Consider the following 15,049-nt stretch of genomic DNA (forward strand, 5'->3'; position numbering starts at 1 on the left):
AAGCATATGAAAAAATGCCCAACATCACTGATGACAAGAAAAATACAAATCAAAACCACAATGAGATACCATCTGACATCAGTCAGAATGAATATTATCAAAAGGTCAAAAAAAAATAACAGATTCTGGCGAGGTTGTGGAGAAAAGGGAATGCTTATGCACTGGTGGTAGGAATGTAAATTACTTCAGCAATTGTGGAAATCAGTTTGGCAATTTCTCAAAGAACTTAAAACAGAATTACCGTTTGACCCAACAATCCTATCACTGGGTATATACCCAAAGGAAGATAAATCCTTCTACCATAAAGACACATGCATGTGTATGTTCATCACAGCACTATTCACAATAGTAAAGACATGGAATCAACCTAAATGTCCATCAATGGTAGACTGTGGTCTACTATTGTGGCACATGTATTACATTGTAGTACAAATGTGGTACAAATGTGGTACATGGAAGACTATGCAGCCATAAAAAGGATGAGATCATGCCCTTTGCAGCAACACTGATGGCCATTATCCTTGGCAAACTAACACAGGGACAGAAAACTAGATACTGCACATTCTCACTTATAAGGAGGAGCTAAACATCGAGGACATATGGACACAAAGAAGGGAGCAATTGACTAGGTACAGTGGCTCATGCCTGTAATCGCAGCACTTTGGCAGGCTGAGGCAGCAGGATTACTTGAGCTCAGGAGTTGAAGACTCACCTGGTCAACACCCTGAGACCCTGTATCTACTAAATATATATATATATATAAAATTATCTGAGCATGGTGGCACTTGCCTGTAGTCCCAGCTCCTCTGGAGGCTGAAGTGAAAGGATCTCTTGAGCCTAGAAGGCCAAGATTGCAGTGAACCATGATTGTGTCACTGCATTCCAGCCTGAGTGACAGAGAGAAAACTTGTCTCCAAAAAAAAAAAAAGAAAAGAAAAGAAAAAAATGGAACAACAGAAAACAGACACTGGGGCCTATTTGAAGGTGGTGAGTGAGAGGAGGATGAGGATTGGAAACTACTTATTGAGTACTATGCTTACTATCTGGGAGATGAAATAATTTGTACACCAAATCCCTGAAACATGCAATTTACCTATACAGCAAACCTGCACATGTACCCCTGAATCTAAAATAAAAGTTTTTAACAAGAAAAATAAATTGTGATCATTTACTTCTTTTTTTTAATTTACCATTACATCTCCTAGCTAAGTACCAAGCACCAGGAGATTGAGTCCTAATTCACTCTCCTTCACTCTGTTACGTGGGAAACTGACCTGGAAACGAAACCACCTTTGCAAAAATTGTAACACTGAGAAAATTATGGCAGCAAAAGAGGTCTGATTCAATCAATCTTCATTTTGCTTATAGCTGCCCTTAATTATTCCTTGGCTTAGACTGAGTTAACTTTGGGAGACATTTAGTTTATAGTTTAATTGATAATAGGCCTTCCCCAAGTCTCAGCCACTTTTGTAAAGCTAATGAGAGACCACCAGGCTAGAAGGATAGAGGAGCCTGAATTCTGCTAGAGTGTAGACATAAATGATTGCCAGCCTTTATTGCAGAGGTCACAGGATATGCAACTGCCCCAATAACTCCTGCAGATAACATCACCATTGTAGAACCTAAGATTGGCCTTTTGAGATGTCTTTTCAGGTTTTTTGGACGGCCAATGGCTCCACCTGGACCCACCAATCGCTCCTGTAATTTTGTCTGTGATTCAAGCAATCAGTACTCCCCATACCCTAGCCCCCTACTCACCAAACTGTCTTTGAAAAGACCCTTGCTGGTCACTGGTCACGATGGCTTACACCTGTAATCCCAGAACTTTGGGAGGTGAAGGTGGACCAATCGTGTGAGCTCAGGAGTTCAAGACCAGCCTGGGTAGTATGGCAAAACCTTGTCTCTACAAAAAATACAAAAATTAGCCTGGCATAGTGCTGCATGCCTGTAGTCTTAGCTACTTGAGAGGCTGAGGTGGGAGAACCATCTGAGCCTGCAGAGGTTCAGGAGGCAGTGAGTTGTGGTTGTGCCACTGCTCTCCAGAGTGGGTGACAGAATGAGACCCTGTTAAAAAAAAAATAATGAAAGAAAGAGAGAGAGAGAGAAGGAAGGAAAGAAAGAAAGAAAGAAAGAAAGAAAGAAAGAAAGAAAGAAAGAAAGAAAGAAAGAAAGAAAGAAAGAAAGAAAGAAAGAAAGAAAGAAAGAAAGAAAGAGAAAGGAAGTAAGGAAGAAAGAGAAAGGAAGGAAGGAAGGAAGGAAGGAAGGAAGGAAGGAAGGAAGGAAGGAAGGAAGGAAGGAAGGAAGGAAGGAAGGAAAACTCGCAGCCTCCAAGGCTTCGAGGAGATTGATTTGAGTAATAGCTCTGTCTCCAGCGTGGTGTGGTCGGCTTCACATCAATTAAACACCTTCTTTGCTGCAGTGTCATGGTTTCTGTGTATTGATTGTGTCAGTGCAGCATGCAGGAAGAACCTGTTGAGTGAGTACAGAAAGATCCCTGAGTGAAATTGGTGCTGACAGTCTCTCTGAACACTACCCCTGAACTATATCTTGCTCTCTCTTCCAAAACAGAGTCCTTCCAGTGATCCAACCCAGGGTATGTTCTGGCTGGAGAAGTACCCTCCTCTCTGGACTTGTCCAGGGACTTCTGGCTCCCAAGAGATGGATGTGAATCTGTTCCTATGTCCCAGTCCCCTAGCTTCCTGCTCCCTCCCTCTGCTTCCCAATCAGATTCAGCCACCTCATACTCAGTAAGAGTTTTGAGCAGAGTGTCACCCGGGGTACCCAGACCCACCACTGTGGTAAGTCCTAGCAGGTGCAGGTATAATGTCCCCTTTGCAACTTGCTAAACATGTGACTTTCCTTCCCCATACCACCACACTCCCACTCTCTCTCTCGTAGACACACACACACACACACACACACACACACACACACTGAGACTCTGCTTCCTCCTCTATGAAGTAAGGTAGCTGGTGCTAACACTCTTGGGTTAGTAAAAGACCTTTCTCTGAATCGGATCCCTCTGGGATCCAGCTCCTGCATGTTGGGCGCTGGGTGCTGCCACTGGAAGGAGAAAACACACAGCGACGGTGGCCCCCTGGGAGGGTCATGGGGGCCAATGCAACAGGTCTTTGTCTTCTCAGGTCATTTCTCAGAAACATATCCTTGGCTAGGTTTTTTTTGCAGGGGGTGATAAGGCCAAGCCAAGGATATGAAGTGTGGAAACAGCAGTGCCAGACATATCCGCATACTCATTTCTCCCACACACACCCATGGAGCCAGATAACTGATGGAGATTGATAACAACAATAACAATTAACATTTGTGGATTACCCTGGAGGCCAGCCTAAGGGCTTAGCAAGTATTTATTTAACTTACTGATCCTCATAACAATGCTAGGAGGTAGGGACTATGACTATTCTCATCTTACAGATGTTGAAACCACATTTCAACATTTCTAGAGGCACTACAAGGCTAAGTAAATTGACCAGAGTATATAACATCGTAAGTGACAGAGCTGGGGCTCAGACCCTGGAAATCAGGTTCTAGAGGTTGCTCATTGAACCTCTTAACCAGACAGAGAGCTTCAGACACAGGCAGGCACTCACACACAGTAGGACTGGCTTCTTCCAGTCATTAGGATGGAAAGAAGGGGCCCATCCAGCCTCCCTCACCAGACCTGGCCATGGTCAGCGCCAGCACCTAGCACTCTCACCTCTGCTCTGTAGGGGAAGTGCTTGTCTCAGCAGAGGTACACAGCTATTCATACCCAAGAGTTCCTACCATTCCCACCCTTAGTCCCTGGGCAGTAGAAACCAGGGAAAATTCTCTCATACAAGTCCTCAGACAAAGGCCTACTCACACTTGTGGAGACATCTGACCACAGGGCCATCCTAGACAATCTCTACGTTCTCCAAAGCAGCCATCCCTTTGACCTTGAAAAATCAGGCAGTAATGCACTCTTTTCAGGGCAACACTGAGGCTTAGCTGAGATGCTGCATTCAAAACACGTAACGCGGGACTGTGCACACAGTAGGAGCCTAATAAATGAAGGCACTAGTAAGATGCCACTGCTATAATTAACTGAAAGCACAGCTAAGTGCAGAGATAGACACCCAGACACAGTGTTCCTGCAGCCTCTCTGCATCAAGACTGGCTAGGGGAAGATGTTCTGGAAAGCAGGCCTGGAAGGGTTTTGCTCAGCTAAAGCTGACCTGGGAATCAGACAAGAGGAGCAGAGGCGGGGGGGAAGGAAGGAAGATATTAGTCCAGGGCAGGGGCTGAAGTGTCCCAAGGGTCCTGACCCGTTGCCCTCTCTTCACTAATCCCTGATGAAACTGGAGCTGGAAATTCACCGCCAAACCTTGAGGACTCCGGGAACGCCCTCCCACCTGCTCCCTTTTCCACATTTTCACATGGCCGGATTCCCTGTGTGCTCTGAGCCTTCATGATGAAGTCTGTAATTTCCTCCCAGGCCCTGAAAATGGGAATGTCCCAGCTATGTTGATTGTCCCCAAAAGGCAAGACAAAGCCTGTTCACAGGCCTGACCTCTGAGCCCTGAAAGCAGGTCACACTCTGGCCTCTTTCCAACCCAGCTCTGGAGCTATCCAGCAGCCACAGGAAGGCCTGCGAGCTACATGCTTCATCCTCCCAGTCAGGCCTCTAGTCATCTGGGAAGTCCCAGGGATTCTCCCCACCCAGAGAGATGAATGATTCCTTCCCAGGTACTCCAGTGGAGCTGGGCACTTGCTAGAATAAGAGGGAGGTCAAACTACCTTCAGTGTGAGAACATCACTTCTGCAGCCTTTTTTTCTGTACCCCTAAAAGAGCAGAAATGAGTGACTTCACAGAGCTATGGATTCAGACTTCACAGACTGAGTGCAGAGCAGGAAGTCAGGGGTACAGGGACTAACTGTGAGCTCAAACCTTGTTGGAGGAAGCAGCCTCACCATCCCCACAATCCATATACTCACCAGAGGGACGGCCAGGCCATGTGGGCAACCAGACTGGTCTACACCCCCAACTTGGAGTGGGAAGGTACAGGATCACCCCCAGGCTTGACTTCTCCCCAGCTGTGCAATCTTCATGAAGGTTTAGCCTCTCTGGGCCTTCATTTGCTTGCCTGCTAACTAGTAATGACTAGACCCTGAGGTCTGAAGCAGCTAAGGCCTGTGACACCCCTGCTTCTGTGCCCGGCAGGTGGGTCCCCATCCGTGTGTGCCATTCTCCTTCATGCCCCAACCCTGGGTCTTGCTCTGCATGCTGCACCAACTGCCCTTTCATCAACTCCTCTGCCCACCAGCAGCACATTCAGGTGGTTTTTCTGAGAAGATTCCCTTCTGTTTTGTGAAATAAGCAGCAAATAGGGGCTATGCTGTCCCAGTAAAAGGAATTACTCCAGCCCCAGAGCCTTTCCCCACAAGAGCGAGCCACTTTTCTCTTGGGACTTCCTCATTACTGCTTATCACAACCTTGGCACGCCAAGCACACCATGCCATCAACCTACTATCCCCCAACTCTGCCACGGCTGCTTAGCCTGGCAAGACCCAGGTCTTCTGCTCTACCCCAGCTGCCCTCAGCAAAATGTGTGTCTTCAGAAGGTCTTTTTGCCAGGGCATCAGCTCCATTAATCCTCAAGGTGTGCTAATAGGTGACAGTCACTCTGCTAAATACCCCATGTCAATAAATACATAAGGCAGAATATTCTAATCCATTGTTATCTCAGACCAGAACATTAGGCAGCAATGAATCACTAGCAGAGAAGGCATTCACTTTTCAATTATCTTTTAATCCTTCTGATTCCATCAAGAAGAAAACCTTAGTGCTTGTACTTGCCAATCTCTCTCTCTCTGTCCGTCTGTCTCTCTCTCTTCAGTGAGAGAGTAAGCTTATAAGCTCAGTACTCAGTACACCAGGCAGCAGCTGCATCAACTTTGAATCAAAAAACAAGTTTGTTTTGATTATATTTATGGTAAGCAATACTGGCTCCAAAGTTGCAATAGTTATAAATTTCCTTTTAAAATGAATTTATTTCAGAAAAAAATGAGTCATTTTAAATAAAACCACTAAGCATATAAGAGAACAGTGTTGCACAAACTTGTCAAAAATCTCAAAGGTAGAATACCAAAATTGAGAATATGCTTTAGCTGAAAGGCACGCCACAGCAGTGACAGTTCCAGGCCCTGGGACTGGCTGGTAGACAAGGTGTTTGGGACGCAGAGTTCCTTAATGTCCTTTCAAATCTCAGTTCCAAGGTTACCATGTACCCACAGGATAAGCTCCACCTTTTTTTTTTTTTTTTTTTTTTGAGGCGGAGTCTCGCTCTGTCGCCCGGACTGGAGTGCAGTGGCCGGATCTCAGCTCACTGCAAGCTCCACCTCCCGGGTTTGCGCCATTCTCCCACCTCAGCCTCCCAAGTAGCTGGGACTACAGGCGCCCGCCACCTCGCCCGGCTAGTTTTTGTATTTTTAGTAGAGACGGGGTTTCACTGTGTTAGCCAGGATGGTCTCGATCTCCTGACCTCGTGATCCGCCCGTCTCGGCCTCCCAAAGTGCTGGGATTACAGGCTTGAGCCACCGCGCCCGGGCCCGGCCTAAGCTCCACCTTTTATTCTTCTGTCCATTCATTCTTTCAGCAAATAGTTAAGTTTTATTTTTTGTGGGGTTTTTTTAATACCAAAAAATTGCTGAACAGAGAGCTCTGTCCAGCACCAAGTCTGGGTTCTATGGAAGAAATTGGGGAAACAGGACACAGGGTTGTCCAGCAAAGTCTCTGTTGGTGACTGAGTGGCTGGCAAGATCCCTGGGCTTACCTGTTGGGTAGGACCTGGGCTGGCTGGAAGTGGATTGAGGCCAATGTCGTGCTGGTGATGGTGGCCAGCTGCTTCTGTGGCATGTATCATGTCTGAGAAAGAATGGTGCACCCTGATAGGTCCACACGGTGTCAGAAAGCAAGGTGGCCAGGTCACAGGTTGTCACTTATTAAAACTGTGTCATAGAAAGACCATACACATGGAAGTCAGATTCTAGTTTCTGTTCTGTTTTCACCTGGTTGCATGCCTTCAGCATGTCACTTTGTCTCCCCAGACCTGTTTTCTCATCTGCAAAAGGTTAGGGGTGGGTAATATCTGTTAGCTCAGAGGACTATTAGGAGAATTAAAAGTGAGCTTCTTCCAGGCAGAAATCACGTCTGTTCGTGTAGAAGTTATATAGACCCAGTATCTGCCCCATGGTAGGTTCCTTTTTTTTTTTTTTTTTTTGGATGGAGTTTTGCTCTTGTTGCACAGGTTGGAGTGCAATGGCACAATCTTGGTTCACTGCAGCCTCGGCCTCCTGGGTTCAAGCAATTCTCCTGCCTCGGCCTCCCGAGTAGCTGAGATTAAGGTACGTGCCACCACCCCAGCTAACCAGCTAAGTTTTGTATTTTTAGGAGAGATGGGGGTTTCACCATATTGGCCAGGATGGCCAATCTCAATCTGCTGACCTCAAGTGATCAGCCCACCTCAGCCTCCCAAAGTGCTGGGATTACAGGTGTGAGCCACTGTGCCCAGCCGGTTGCTAATTATTTTAATAAGTTAATATAGACAAGGGTCCAGCAGAAATCTCCTGCATATGTAAATTCTTGAAGCTGGCAAGTCTGATGAGAACAGTCTCTCCCTCTAGTCAGCACCAGCACTTTCCTGCGGTGGGGATGAATCAACAACAGGACAACAACGGGGGAAGGTAATTGAAAAGCTCAGTGATTCTCTGTGGATCCTGAGGACTTAGAAGGTGGCAGAGGAATCGATCCCAGTTCCTAGGTCCAGCAAGGCACCTGGGTATAGGGCCAGCCCTCCACTTCTCTAAGCTTTAGCATTGTCAGTTTGTCTGAGTGGGGAAAACAGAAATATTCTCAGCTAAAACTCTGACCGCGGAGCAGAAAGAAACACTGGCTAGCAAAAGGGAAATGTCAAATAGCTTATTATTTTCCTCTTGAAATCCGCCCAAGGCCTGATATAAAGGGAAAAGCCACAGGAAAGCGTGTGGACTTTCCCAGTCACAATTACTAACAGCTGCTCCTGCATTCTGTAGCATCTGTGGTATTGTAAGAGGCCCCTTTGTTCTGTAGAAAACCAGACAGACACATTCCTTCCTCCTGAGCCCCACCCACCCACGAGGGTGGGCCAAGTTGGGTGCATTTTGCAAGCTGCTTTGGAGCAGAAAAGATAGTTTCTTTCTCTGGAATTTCTCCTATGTCCATTCAACAGAACATTAATAAGCACCTTCTTGAGTCAGGCACTATCTATGCAGTAGGAATCCAGGAGTCCACAGAAAAATCAGAGAGACAAGCAGGACTCAGACAATCAGGTGAAACCTGAGTGCAATAGAGTGGAACCCTTGCATGGGATAAACATCAATGTCGCAGAAATGTAAAAGAAGGGTATATTAGTCAAGGTTCTCCAGAGAAACAGAACTAATAGATTACACATAGAAATACAGAAAGATGTGGCCAGGCACCATGGCTCACCCCTATAATCTCAGCACTTTGGGATGTCGAGTTGGGCAGATTACCTGAGGTCAGGAGTTTGAGACCACTCTGGCCAACAGGGTGAAACCCTGTCCCTACTAAAAATACAAAAAATAGCCAGGTGTGGTGACGCGGGCCTGTAATTCCAGCTACTTGTGAGGCTGAGGCATGAGAATCCCTTGAACCCAGGAGGCAGAGGTTGCAGTGAGCCAAGATTACACCACTACACTACAGCCTGAGCGATAGAGTGAGACTCTGTCTCAAAAAAAAAAAAAAAAAAAAAGAAAAGAAAGAAAGAAAGAAAAAGAAAAAAGAAAAGAAAAGAAATGCAGAAGGATTTATTATGATGGGTTGGCTCATGTGATTATGGAAGTTAAAAAGTCCCACAATTTGCCCTCTGCAAGCTGGAGGCCCAAGAAAACTAGTGATGTAGTTTCGGTCTAAGCCCAAAGGTCTGAACACCATTGAAGCCAATGGTGTAAGTCTCAGTGCAAGTCTGAAGGTGTGAGAACCAGGAGCACCAGTGTCCAAGAGCAGAGGAAGATGAATGTCCCAGCTCCTGCAAAGACAGAAGGAACTTGCCCTTTGCTCTGCCTTTTTGTCCCTTTGGACCCTCAGTGGATTCGATGATACTCTCACACATTGGTGAGGGTGATCTTCTTTACTGTCTGCCAATCCAAATGGTCTTCTCTTCTCGGACCATCCACACAGACATTCCCAGAACTGGTGTCTTACCAGCTCTCTGGACATTCCTCAGCCCAGTCCAATTGACATCCACAATCATCAAAAAGAGCATCGTTTGCAGCCTTGGTTTGCAGGGGGAAGCGCTTCTGACCACGGTTTTGTGGGATAAGTAGACATTGGTCTGGTAAAGAAGAGGTACCAGATACATCAGTAAAAGGAAAAGCTGTGCAAAGATCCACAAGTATGCCTTTGGTGGGTGGAGGGGAATCAAAGTCTCTGCAACCGGTTTGGACTTTCTGGAGGCAGGGTCCCTCAGGGGAGAGAAGAGAGGTGAAGCTGGAGAGGGTGGCAGTGGCCAAGCCACAGCCGAGCTCTGGACGGGCATTCTGAGAGCACAGGGGAGCCAACAAAGCATTCTCAGCAGTGACATGGCACAGCGGGCTTGATATCTCAGTCTTTTGCCAGTAGGGTAGAGGATAGATTAAAGGTGTGAGATTGTAGGCAAAGAACCCAGCCAGGAGCCTTGTGGTATCCAGGAAAAGAGTTTTAAGAACTTGAAGAATAGGAGAGCAACGAGGGGCTGTACTTGGAGTGCAGAGTAGGTGAAAGAATCTAGGAGACTTTTCATTTCTATTCAATCTGCTGAACCAAAATTCAACTCTTGAAATCACAAACCGTGTTTCATCAATCCTGGTATCCCAAGCATCTAGCATAATGTCTCGCACAGGAAAGATTCAATTTTGTTAAAAATTGGATGACTTGGTGGATGAATGAATGAGTGAATGAATGAATAATGAATCTTCCTCTAAGACATCACTAATGTCTAATCGACGTTGGTTACTATTATTATTATTACTATTACCCTAGCTTCCCTGTAGGGAAAGTGGAGGCCCTGAAGAGGTGAGAATCACAGAAAACTTCACTCTGCTCAGACTAGAAATTCCCCTCCTTTGCTCAGAGAGGGCCAGCTGGAGTCAGTGGGGAGGAAGAGCTCTGGGCAGGAAACAGGGTCCCCTGGCTGCTGTCCTGGCCTTGGCTTTCTGCCTGTAGGGCTTTCCGGGCCACAGCTGGAACTCTTTCTTTGGACTAGGGACCTGGACGTGGGAGGTGAGGCAGGGTAGTAGAAGATACCCTGAATTTGTGATCCAGTTCAGGCTCTTAATTGCTTATGACCTGAACCTCAATTTCCTCTTCTGAAAAATGAAACCAACTTCATAAAATTGCTGTAAGGATCTAAAGAGGCAAGGCTTTTGAAGATGCTTATTACAGATAAATTTAACTAGTATGAGTTTGTGTGTGACAGCAGTATAGCAAAAATGCCCCAGATTTGGAGACTTGATTCTATTATTTTCCATCTGTGTGGCCCTGGTCAAAGTGTTTAACTTCTCTGAACCTTATTTCTCAATTCTCAAAAGGGAAAATTAAGTGTCCGTTACAGCAGGCTATTGTAAAGAACAGAAATCAGAGAATATAGGCAAATAAGCTTGATCAACTGTAAAATGCAGCTTATCTCTAAATCATTGTAATTGTTGTTAAACTAATCATAATAGAAAAGGAAACTTGATGACTGTTTTTCTTTGGGAACAGATATTTGGTCGGCTTAGAGAGTTTTGTGAGCAGAGGCAGGTGTCCTGGCAACTTTGAGCTGGCATGTGAATGGCCATCAGTTAGCACATTCATGCTTCAGTTTTCCTTATCAATGCTTCAAGTGGCTGAAATAATGTCTCTTAAGAGCTCTGCAGGCCCTGTGACCGGCATGTGACCCAGAAGTATGTCTCCCACAAGACAATTTCTTTAGGGATAAAGGGCATAAAGTAAGTGACTGCCAGAGATTTATCCAGAATCTATGCTTGGGGATTTTGCAAATCATTTAGCAGGGACCCCTGATGCTCCAAGCAGCTTGTGGCAGAAGAAAGCCTCCTTCTTAGAAAAGGAATTAGACACCGAGTTCCAGCCCAATCCCTGGTCACTAACTTGCTGTGTGACCTTGGGCAAGTCACTGCTCTCTCCGTGCTCTGGGATACTCAATTTGCAAAACGAGGTTTGGATGCCCATGCCACGCAATGTTCATATCAACGAACACCCCCCCACAACCATGATGGCTACACCCTCTATTGGAAGTGTGGTATCTCAGCTTATAGGATGTTAGCTACCCCGAGTTCCAGTCAGCTTGGAGAAAAGGCCACAAACAAAGGGTGAGGGGTCTGGAGTCAGAGTAACCTCTGGATTTTCCCAAGAGCCCAGCTAAGGACCCAGCATTCAGCAAGATAGGAGACCTGTTTGTTTTGCAAGATCCAAAAGGAGGGGACAAAGGCTTTTCTAGCTTTCTTTTTCCTGGAAGTTCCTAGAAATTCATATCACCCTGGAAAAATCTCTGTCATCCCTCAAAATGGGATATCTGATGTAATCAAAACAGCCAGCTTGGCTGATAGCAAATTCCAAAAAGATGAAAATGAAATGAGAGAAAGAAAAATGGGGAACTAGAAAAAAAAATAACTGTCAGAGAAAATAAGCAGCGGAAGCTGATGACCAAAAAGGGGAACCAAAGTCTTGATGTTTGGCCTGGAGCAATGAAGACAGAAGAATTATATTACAAAACACATTCGAGAAATGGAAATGAGGAGGATGTGGTTTAGGCCAAGATGTGAGGGCAGACCCTATTGTGGGCCACACCAGGATTCCAGTCTGGGTGTCTAGACCCAACTTCTCACCAAGATGCCTGGCAAAGCAATAGTAAAGAGTCCAAACCATGCTGGGCCCAGATACAGAAGACCTGTTTCTCAATCCTTACCCTGTCATATTCTTGCACTATCACTTTGGGCAGGTCATTTGACCTCTCTGTGTAATAGTACGATAGTCTCTGTCTTGCTTGTCTTACAAAGTTGTCATGGGTATGCAGTGAAGTGACACTAAATACTGTGCCCTGAACACAATGCCTCATGTTCCATTTGATGGGAGAATTCCAAGAACTGAGATATTTCCTTCCTTTGCAGCTGTCTAGGAAGTGAAAAAGTAATGGAAAGTATAAAGAAATTCAGAGATTTATATTTCTCCTCTGCATATGAGGGCCTGAGATAGCCAGCCACTCAGCCACTGTCATACAGTGATTCAGGGAAAGTGGGTCTGTGCCCAGTGGCGTGGTTCAAAACCAGTCAAATCACAGTAGCCATTTTCAGATTTTAACCTTTTTCTTTAGCTAATATCTAAAATCCCCAACCTCTCAATTTATTCATTCAGCAAAAATGTGCCTGATATAGAGCTCATGACCAGCAAAGACTAGGCACTTCATTCCTGTTTATTAAATTAATGAATAAATAGGCAAATGAATGAATAAGTAAATGCCAGGCTCTGTCCTATGTGCTAAGATAGATTCAAAGAAGAATAGGTAGATCCTACTATATATTTGATGAAGAAAACATACCAGAAACCTTCAAAATACAGGGTACAATCAAGGGCTATAATAAAGGAATGCAAAGGTTTATGTGTCCAAACGAGTCTGGAAAGACTTCCTGGAAAAAGGCTTGGCTGCCTTTTCCAGGCAAGAGAAACAATGCCTGCAAGGGCACGTTTTGGGAAAGATGAGAAAATTGGTTATTACTGCAGCACAGGGTATTTGAAAGAAGTGACTGATGAGGCGTGACCTGAAAGGTGCTGTGGGCCAACATTTAGGAATGAACAGGAAGAGAAACCAGTGAAGATAGCACAGAAAAAAGAGGCCAAGTCAGGTCTCCCGATGGCCATACTGAGGAGTTGGGTTCTAGTGCATAGACATGATGAGTGGTAATTTCTGGGTATGAAGTCATTTAAGCAGATCAGATGGGTGGTTTGGGATAGATAAATTTGCTATTAGGACTAAAGTTGGACTGAACGGTAGCGCTTCTCTTGGCAAAAAATGATGTGAAACTGTTTTAATAGAACTCAGAGTGAGGCAGAGTCTTTGGGGATGAAAAAAGGAAATGAATGCTGAGATGCTTCAAGAGTGGAATGGACAGGTCTCAGGGACCAATTAGATGTGAAAGGAGATGGGGAGGAAATCAAAAGATATCTGCTTTCTACCTTGGCTATCTGGGTGGGTAGGGGTAGCAGGTCTGGGAGTGGCGTAATGACACTAGGAACTGCAGAGGATTTATTTGCCTTCCTGGCACTCAGCGTGATACCTAGCAGCGTAGTGATGATGGCATCAAAAGATGGTTTGGGGAGCTTTAAAACCCCTCTCCTCAAAAATTCGTCTTAGATTCTGCCCCTTCAAAGCCACCCCAAATGAATATACAAACGAAGGAAAATAAGTGTACCTCCTACCCAAATGCAACCTCTACACCAGTCCTGTATTACTTCTTGCAACCAAATTGATTTCCCAAGGCCCTCTTAAATAGGGATTTTGTATCTGCCATAGAGGTTTATTATATCCTGGTTGAAAAATAAAAAAATAAAAATAAAAAAAAGAAAAGAAAAGAAAGAAGAAAGGGAGAAAAAGGAGAAATGCAAAGAGGGAAGGATGAACTCATTGAAGTTGAGTGACATCCAAGTGTAAATGTCCAGTGGGCTTATTGAAACACACATCTAGAACTCTTCAAAGAGCCATTTCCTGAATCATGAGAGCTTTCAATGTGTGAGTTACAGCAAAAAGACTCTACACTCAACTACAATAGGGGCCAGGTAAATAGACGAGTGAAATACACCAACAATAAGAAAACAGAGAAATTGTGGGGGAGGGAAGGGGAATTTCTGGTGACCTGTGAACATATGATTCACCTAGAGGGATGGCTGTCCCTTTGCTCTCATGGATTGTTGCCATCTAGGAATGTGACTTCAAATTGCCAAATCTGATTCCATCCAGGCAAACCAGAAATCCAGATTTTAAAATGAGAAATTTCCCCATTCAAAGTATTGGTAATTAATTGTATTTGTTTTAAACACTGTACAGGATAAACAGAACATGCCTGCAGGCTGGAACCAGGTAGAGGCCACCAGCTGGCAAACTCTCATGAAGAGTGAGAATTAAAGCATGAATCTTGGCTGGAAGCGGTGGCTCCCACCTGTAATCCCAGCACTTTGGGAGGCTGAGGCAGGCGGATCATCTGAGGTCAGGAGTTCCAGACCAGCCTGGCCAACATGGTGAAACCCTGCCTCTACTAAAAATACAAAAATTAGCTGGGTATGGCGGCATGTGCCTATAATCCCAGCTACTCAGGAGGCTGAGGCAGGAGAATCGCTTGAACCTGGGAGGCAGAGGTTGCAGTGAGCCGAGATTGTGCCATTGCACTCCAGCCTGGGCGACAAGAGCAAGCCTTTATCTCAAAACCAAAACCAAAACAAATAGAAAGTATGAATCCTTAAAGATGACCAGCATTTAGAAATAAACAGGAAGAGATACTAGAGAAGGTAGCATAGAAAGAAGAGGCAGAAAGTAATTTGAGGAAAGAGCAGAGCACAGACAGAAGGAGGATAAACAGTGGTAACTCGGCAGTGATTTCAAGTTGCATCCGAGCTATGAAGAATCCTTCATATTAGGTAATGAGGAAACCATTCATGAGATCATAATGAATGATAGGGGTGGAGGATAAATAACAACACGTTATGGAGTTAATTGGAGGTGGAAATGGAGAGCTTCCCCCCCCACCCCGCCATGTAGAGATCAGTCATTCAAAAATGTTTCTCATGGAAAGAAAGAGAGAGAAGGGAATTGGTTGAAGGAAGTTGAGATTAAGGGAAATGCATTTTTCCCCCAAGACTTGAGTGTGTCCGTTGGAAGAAGGGAAGGGAAGGGTGGAAAGAAGATGGAAAAGGCATGAAGATAAAGGAAAGTTCCAGTTTCTGAAAGAAGCAGCAGGAAATCAAGGATCTAGATTGAACCATGAC

This window comes from Rhinopithecus roxellana, chromosome 19 (assembly GCF_007565055.1).
Source record: "Rhinopithecus roxellana isolate Shanxi Qingling chromosome 19, ASM756505v1, whole genome shotgun sequence".
Lineage (NCBI taxonomy): Eukaryota > Metazoa > Chordata > Mammalia > Primates > Cercopithecidae > Rhinopithecus > Rhinopithecus roxellana.